Below are 9,291 nucleotides of genomic sequence, written 5' to 3'. Positions count from 1 at the left end.
GCATCATCACAGGTGTTCTTAGTATATACAGGGAGTATCCTGTAACATGACAATATTGCTGGAGCGATCAGAGGGAGGGCCACCCGAGAAGAGGGAGAGGCCACTAGAGGTTTTCCTGAGGCACAGAACCTAAAAGCAGACACATCTGGTATTTGCAGCTGCCACAACAGGAATAAATTTGAATGATACTGTCAAAAGCTCACCTGTGAGTGAACAGGTGATGTTAAAGCGTATGTGGCCACCAAAGAACAGGTCAGACAGAGCTGCGAGGCCCAGGAGTCATTTGGGAAGATGTAAAGGCATCCTCTCTTCTCCACTGTTTCTTCCAACACAGGCCCTCCTAGCCCCTTGTCTGAAAAAACACAGCCCTTTTTAACTGATCCCTCTGCAGTTCCTCCTCTCCACTCAGCACACTGTGGCCAGAGTTATCTACTTGAAACTTGAAACCCTGCTTGCCTCATGTCACACTCCTGGGTAAAAACCTACAGTGGCTGATCCTGTTGGGTTCAACGGAAATGCTTCATTCTTACTGCAATCAGCTTCACCCCTCCACACGCATGAAATTCTTCTCATTAGGAACATCAGTAATCCTCCAACTGGGGCCTAGTTACGTGGTTTGGAGTCGTCAAAATTCCCCCAGGCCCTCACACCTTATACCTCATTTCAGTGCATCCTAGCCAGGATAAAACAAGACGCTTTAGTTTGTTTTAATTTGCATTAATAAGAAATCTAATCAGGGGTATGAAATGTACAGTGTGGGAATACTGTTAGTAATTATGTAGTACCTTTGTATGGTGGCAGATGGAAACTAGACTTATCGTGCTGATCATTCTGAAATGTATAGAAATATCAAATTACTATGTTGTGTAACAGGGGCTAACACAGTGTTGTAGGGCAATTATACTTAAAAAACAAATTCATAGAAAAAGAGATCAGATTTATAGTTACCAGAGGCAGGGAATAGGGAGAAAGGGAACTGGATGAAGGTGGTTGAAATGTACAAACTTCCAGTTATAAGATAAAATAAGTTCTGGAGATATACAACACGATAAATATAATTAACACTGTTGTATGTTATATATGAAAGTTGTTAAGAGTAAATCCTAAGAGTTCACATCACAAGGAAAAAAATTATTTTTCTAGTTTTTTAATTTTGTATCTATATGAGATGACGTTCACTAAATTGTGGTAATCATTTCATTATGTATGTAAGTCAAATCATTATGTTGTACACCTTAAACTTACACAGTGCCGTATGTCAACTATATCTCAATAAAACTAGAAGGAACAACTTTTTAAAAAGAAAATCCTAGGGACTTCCTTGCCAGTTCAGTGGTTAGGACTCCACACTTCCACTGAAGGGGGCATGTATTCCATCCCTGGCTGAGGAACTAAGATCCCACATGCTGCGAGGCGTGGCCAAAAACAAAACAAAACAAAACAAACTTCAGGAAGCAATTTAAAAACATCTAGTATAGCTGAAGATTTTCCCATTTTTGTATTTTTCCACTGGTTATATTTTATTCTTATTTTTTTTGGACAAGATTTTCTCTAACACTTTTCAATTGATTTCATTTTTAAGTTCCTGGAACTGAAAGCCCTGGTTATCATAAAAAGTCACTTGCTTAGACACACTGTAGGAATCTCCTATAATCATGTCACATAATAAGTCCTTTCATAAGCCTGTCCTGTGGCTTACTTCAGGACTGGAGGGTGGGAATCTTCCACAAGTGACTCTTGGCAGTTGAAGCAGTAGTGAGATGTCTCTCATGGGAAGGGGATGCCCAGACTGAGTGAGGTGTGAGAGAGTTGCCTTGTATTCCTCAGAGTATTAAGCAAACTTAAAAAAAAAAACAAAACCTGTAAATATTAAAGAGCTTGCCTAGAGGACTTTGGTGCTAAGCATTTTTCTGAGACTGAAGTGTTCTTTCTTCTCATATTAAAAACCTTTCCAGTGTGGCAGGATTGTCATGAAGAAAGAGAGGTGGAAATGCTGAGAGACTGGGAGACTAGCTTGGCCCTGAAGAGAAAAAGGCCTGTACTGAGTTCCTGAAAGGGCAATGGGAAGCCTTACCCCATGTGGGGCTACATCTGCTTATTTCCCTAGTGTTGGAGGGTCTTCTAAAGCAGGATTGATTTGGAGGAATCTAGAGATGTCTATAGGTACTCCGTATGCCTGTTAACTTTTCCTTCTTAAAAGTTAAAATCCGGGATTTCCTTGGTGGTCCAGTGGTAAAGAATCCTCCTTACAATGCAGGGGATGCGGGTTCCATCCCTGGTCAGGGAACTAAGATCTCACATGCCATGGGGCAACTAAGCCCATGCGTCACAACTACTGAGCTCGCACACCTCATCTGGAGCCCACGTGCTGCAAACTACAGAGCCTATGCTCCCTGGAGCCTGCGCGCCACAACTGGGAAAGAGAGAACCTGCATGTCACAACTAGAGAGAAGCCCGCACCCCACAATGAAGAGCCCATGCACCGCGATGACAGATCCCGCATACCCCAACGAAGATCCAGCGTGCCACAACTAAGACCTGACGCAGCCAAAAATAAATAAATAAATAAAAAGTTAAAATTCCATTTAATTGATTATAAGTTTTTCAAGTAAGGACGCTGGGCTATCTAGGGAGTATTTTGTCATTTCCTGGATGGAGTCTTGTTTTGTGTGTGTGTGTGTGTTTTTTCATTTTTTGTTTTTTTCTTTATTAACTTTTTTTATTTTGAAGCAACCTAAATGTCCATCAACAGAGGAATGGATAAAGAAGATGTGGTACATATATACAATGGGATATTAGCCATTAAAAGGAACGACATTGGGTCATTTGTAGAGACATGGATGGACCTAGAGACTGTCATACAGAGTGAAATAAGTCAGAAAGAGAAAAACAAATATCGTATATTAACGCATATATGTAGAATCTAAAAACAATGGGCATAGGCAATCTTATTTACAAAGCAGAAGTAGAGAACAAATGTATGGATACCAAGGGGGAAGGGGGGATGAGATGAACTGGGAGATTGGGATTGACATATATACACTACTATATATAAAACATAACTAATGAGAACCTACTGTATAGCACAGGGAACTCTACTCAATGCTCTGTGGTGACCTAAGTGGGAAGGAAATCCGAAAAAGAGGGGATATATGTATACTTATAGCTGATTCACTTTGCTTTACAGTATAAACTAACACAATATTGTAAAGCAACTATACTCCAATAAAAAGTTTTTTTAATTATTCTGGGTGTACAGAAAAGTCGTCCAAATAATTTCCAAATACTCAGAGTCTCTACATGTTAACATTTTACTGCATTTGATTTCTCTGATTCCCCCTCCGCCTTTCCTGGATGGAGTCTTGAACCAAGCAAACCACAATCACCTGAAGAGGTAATCTAGGATCCGAGAAAAAAAGAAATTTTTTTAATGTTCTATTTTTAGCGGTGGTCTCGTTATATTCCTTAAAAAGTTTATATGGACTTTTAGTATCAGGAATCCCTGAGAATTATTTATGGGAGAGCAAATAGGTTTTAACCTTTTAGCAAAGGGAAAAAGACTTATCAAAGTCATAGTCAGGTGAGGACCATCCTTGATCCACCTCTGTCTCTAGTTGCAAATTCTCAACATATTTCTCAAAATGTTCAAAGGACCAGGGCTTTACTAAGTGGTTCTCAACAATAACGTCTCCGTAAACCTCACTTTCTGGAGCTGATAGCCAAGACCGAAGCTTATTAAAATCTTTAATTGGAATGTATATGCAAATAAAAACATGTTATAACTTTTAAACAAACCGATTCAAAAGAACTATCTACCTGAGCTTTTATGCCACCAAATATCATACTTTAGGGTGCATAAGAATGACACAAAGCACATATTTAAATGTATATTCCTGGTTTCACCCAGCGATACCAACCCAGGTATCTTTAATAGATGGGTCAAGGCCACAATTTGAAAAACATTTCTTTAGACTTTTTCAAATACAGCAGAAATTGCTAAATACTGTGCACCATATTCTTGTTACCGAGTTCGCCAATGAAGCATTCTGAAGTCTGCCTACCAGACAGGAAGGAAGGAAATACCATGTGGCTAGCTGTGTCCTCTCTCTATAAGAAAAGCAAAGCCCCCACCCTAACAGAATTCCTCTTATGTCTTCTTGGCCCAAATTGGTCCCATGACCAATGATAGTTACGAGAGAGTCTGGAAAACACGTAGTGTCTACTTCAAAAGGGGAGGAAAAAAACATGTTGAATACCTATTATATGGAAAGGTCTGGATCAAGTACTTTCACATTTTTTAAAAATCCCAGTTAACATAATACCCCAAAGTCCCTTGCTTTCACATCACCTCTGCTCTCTTTCAGAGTTATCACAGTAGACAGTGTCATCACCCCAGTCCCTTTTCTAAAAAGACGGCCTTTTAAAAGTTTCCATTTAATATATTTTAATCACTCAAAACTGAGTTTCCAAGTTTGTCTCTAAGCTGTATTACATTTTCTTTTCTTGATTGAGGTCCTTTGTTCTCTTTTGTTTATTTCTGGCAGTAAAAGAAAAATTTTTATGCAAGCTTTGAGGACAATACTTTTAATCCATTAGAGATATGAATAAAAGGAATCAAATCCTTTCCCAATGTTCCAAACCTAAGACTCTCGAAGCAGCTATTTTGTGGTATATGGTGATTGTCCTGAGAGATTGGGATATTAAAATTTTTCTTTTGTTCTCATTTTTTAAAAGGAAACTAAATGCAAAGAAAAATGTTAATACAATGCACAGGATACAAATTAAAACATGGAAGTCAGGAAATGCAAAGGTGAATGTTCTCATAGGAACCTCAGCTTATATGCCCTGAACACACGCCTGATGATCTGTCAGCACTACACACTTTGTGTTTCTGCTGATAAACCTGATGTTCCTGTCACCAATCATTGTGAATCTGTAATTGCCTGGACAGTCATTGTAAGTATAAAAGTGAAAGAACTATTGGAACCACTGCTTATTAAAATTTGCATTTATTTTTATTCTCTGCCTTGTATGTATTTTAAAAATATACCTATTTGGATTCACAAATTTTTAGTTCCCATCACCAGAAGAAATACTGCTGGGGGACTTCCCTGGTGGTCCAGTGGTGAAGACTCTGCACTTCCACTGCAGGGAGCGAGGGTTCTAGTTGGGGAACTAAGACCCCACATGCTGCGCGGTGCAGCAAAAAAGTTAAAAAAAAAAAAAAGAAGAAGAAGAAGAAATGTTTTTGGATCAACATGATGCTAAAAACTCTGTTCTAGTAATCACAGAATTCCTATAAGAGGGAGGCAGGAGAATCACAGTCAAAGAGAGAGAGAGATCAGAAGATGCTACACCGCTGGCTTTGAAGAAGGAAGAGGAGGCCACTAGCTGAGGAATGCCGGTGGCCTCCAGAAGGTGGAAAAAGCAAGGAAACATTCTCACCTAAAGTCTTCAGAAAAAATGCAGTCCTGCTGGATGCCTTGATTTTAGCCCATGAGACTAATTTTGGACTTCCAGCCTCCAAAACTATAAGATAATAAATGTGTGTTGTTTTAAGCAAAAAACATATATACACTATTGATACTAGGTATAAAATAAGTAACTAATGAGAACCTACTGTACAGCCCAGGGAACTCTACTCAATGCTCTGTGGTGACCTAAATGGGAAGGAAATCCAAAAAAAGAGGAGATATATGTATACATATAGCTGATTCACTTTGCTGTACAGTAGAAACTAACACAACATTGTAAAGCAACTATACTCCAATAAAAATTAATTTAAAAAAAAATAAGTAAAATAAAATAAACACTGTTTTATTCAGTAAACAGTTCAATCAACATAGCTCCAAATCGAGTCAGACTGCAAGTCTGACACTTAATTGAATTATTTGGACATGTTACTATCAGAAGCATCCAATCTCACTCCCATGATAGGAGGCAGTTGAGCATGTACCACTCTGATTTCTCTGACTTTGCAGGTTAAACCTGCTGAGGGTCTGGGTCTCTTCCCCGTTGCCATCTCACTCCCATCCAAGATGAAGAAGGGAATAGAAGGGTGAGCTATACAGACTAAATATTGAGTGTACTGCTCCATTCCCCAAGTCTGTCCCCTTCTTTTAGTAGGAACCCTGCTGTAGAAGTAATTGTCAGCTTAGAGCAGGGGTCGGCAAACTCTTCCTGTGAAGGGCCAGATGAAAAGCATTTTTAGCTTTTCAGGCCATAGGGTGCCTGTCTCAACTACTCACCTCTGCTGCTGGAGCACAGAGCAGCCTCAGACAATACTTAAACGTGTGTAGCTATGTTCCAACACAACTTTATTTACAAAAACGGACAGCAAGCCAGATCACTGTTTGCCAACTCCTGGTCTAGAGAACTCTGCTTCTCTGCTTTTTCTTATTTTATCAAGGATATATTCTATTTTATAGCTCTGTAACTCAACACTTTTTTTATATACAGTGTTGCCTAATTCTGTTTTATCTTGCCATTGCTGTTTTAATTGGTTCTACCATTTATCTTTCTAATCATAAAGCTTCTAGGGGCTACTCCAGTTTCCCTTCTTTTTTTTACCTTTACCACAACCCAAATTTCCCCAGCCATCATCAGCTGGTGAGTACAATTGATACATGGGCTGTAATGCCTGTATTAATTAGTTACTGCTGTATAACAAAGCACCCCAAAACTCAGTGGCTTAAAAACAACTACTATTATTTTTCCTGAGTCTTTGGGTCATATAATTATCTTGCCTTTTTAGTACTTGTTATTCCAAATGAATTGATAAAATTATTGTAATTCCCCCCCTAAAAAATTCATTGAGCTTTTGACTCAAAATCATGAATTTTAGGAAAACTGACATTTTTATGCTATTAAGCCTTTTCACCTGGGACCAAGGTATACTGTTCCACTTTTTTAGACCTTGCTTTTATGTCTTTTCATAAAATTTTATAGTTTTACTCAAGTAGACCGTTTCTTTTCTTCTTAATTCTGTTCCTAAGTATTTGACAGGTTGTGTGACTGTCATTGTTGGGACATTGTTGGTTTACAAACTTAGGAATTTCCCCAGTGAAATCTGAAAGCAGCTCCTGAACACAGAGGGCAGGGAGCAAAGAAAGAAGCAGCCACTCCAGATGCCTAGGCGGCAGTTTTAATAAGCAAGGGAAACTTTCAAGGCTTGTCTCCTAAGGCTGCAAAATGAGTACATCTCCACACCCACCCGTCAGAATCTTGAGTGTGTATAGCAGCCTTAACAGGGTTCAGCCCTGCGTACCATCCAGATGGTCTCAACAACACATTATCTCTCAAGGCTGCATCCTTGAAATGGCCCTGGCTGTGGGAATGGTGAGCGGAATGTACATTCCAAGGATGGAGAGGGATGAGGAATCTCTGATTGCCTGCGTCCAGTTCGCAGGTCAACTGGCAGTCATGTCCTTTTGATGACCCCTGCAACAGACATTTTCACTTGTAGTCAATGATTGTTAATACAGATTTTGATTTTGGCAATTTATGTGACTTTGGTTTTTGCACGTTTCTCTTATACTCAACCTCTATCAAAGTTAACTTTTAATGTTAATTTCTCTTCTAACAAAATTATATTGTTAATTTCTACTGCAATTCTTTGAAAAAAATTTTTCTTCTCCTTTCTTAGTATTTCTTACTATGCCAGTTACTGTTATAAGCATTAAACAAAATAATACATGTAAAGCACTTAGCACAGGGTCTGGCAAATAAAATAGTAAGGACTTAGCAAATGTTAGCTATTATGATGATTTTGATTATTCAAGATAAATTTAAATTTTATGCTATTCTTTACTCATTATCCTACTCTTAGCTATGAGATCTTTTGACTATATAAACAGGAAAAAAAATCCCTGTGTGGAAAACTCTGGGAAACAGTATACTATTTTGTATTTCATATTCCTAATACCTTTAATTCCTGTTATGTCCATAGAAGATACAAATAATTTTCTAGTACATGAAACACCACTTACAGTTCAATTCTAAAAGTTAAATATATTTAAGATTTTATGCTTTGATCAGAGGTGTCAACAAGCTGAACTTTTAAATGAAAAGTGTAACACTTGTAAAATGCAGCTTTAATATAGGTAATGACCACATTAATTAAGGCAGGACTTCTTCAGTAAACTTGATGTTGAGGATAAACTACCTTTCTAATCTTGATCTTCCTCTCGATGATGCTTTCCCAAAGGACTATCATTTTTTCACAGGATTAGTCTATGCTTGCTTTAGGCAAATGTATATATTTTTCTGCTTTTTCTCTTTGCAAAAATGTACTAGTTTTCTTAATCTAGAAAACACAGGAGAAGTTGGACACAGGGAAGAACTGAGGGGAAAGTATGGCTGAAACAGGGATACTGTGTCTGCCTTTAGATTTGTATCTAACATATACCTGTATTTAGTCACTTTGCTCAGTGGGCTAGAGAATGGTTTTATGAAGCAAAGATTACAAGGTATAGTCTCATAAATATTGATATCACTGTGTTTCCTGGCCAAAAGACTACATCTTTAAATAAAATAATAATAATAAAGGAGCAGTGCTTTACAAGCATTACCTCATATAATTCCTGACTATAACCTTTGGTCCACAGATAAGGAAATCAAGGCCTCATGAAGCTGAAGATCACATAATCAACAAGGAATTGGTCAAGTTTGACTTCAGAGCCTGAATTCTTAACCACAAAACTATACTCTCTCTTTTACGCTTGTGCTTCTGTTTAAGTCTAAATGGCTCCTAAATAAACTTTTTTTATTCCAAACTCTCTGATTGCAAATGCCCACTAGAATTGCCCACAACATATCAAAAGTCATATTGCTATAACTGCCCTGTGTACGACATATAGATCACACAAAATAGCACTAGTCACACACTGAGGTTCAAAGTCATTCGGGGCAGGCTCTGGGCAGCCAGGTGGTGAACCAGTCATGGGTCAGACAGAACTCAGTCTCTCCTTCGCTTGGCTTTTTTTTCTTGAGGACCTGATTGTGCAGCAAGGCCCCAGTTTACTTCTAACAGATAATTACTTTCTCTTGGGCAAAAGAAGTGGTTATGCTCTCCGAGAGAACAGACACTTTTCAAAGAGGACAAGCCAGAGCTGTTGGAAGAAAAGCAGAGAGGGAGTCGGTGTTCTAATTCATTTCAGTGGAGAGGTTTTCCTGTTCTTTTCCTTTTTTAAATTGAAGTATAGTTGATTTACAATTTTCAGGTGTACAGCAAAGTAATTCAGTTTTACACACCTATATCTGTATATTTTTTTTTCAATTTTCCAGATTCTT

The sequence above is a fragment of the Stenella coeruleoalba genome, assembly GCF_951394435.1.
Source record: "Stenella coeruleoalba genome assembly, chromosome: 4".
NCBI lineage: Eukaryota > Metazoa > Chordata > Mammalia > Artiodactyla > Delphinidae > Stenella > Stenella coeruleoalba.
The sequence above is the reverse complement of the archived record's forward strand: the minus strand, read 5'-3'. Positions refer to the sequence as shown.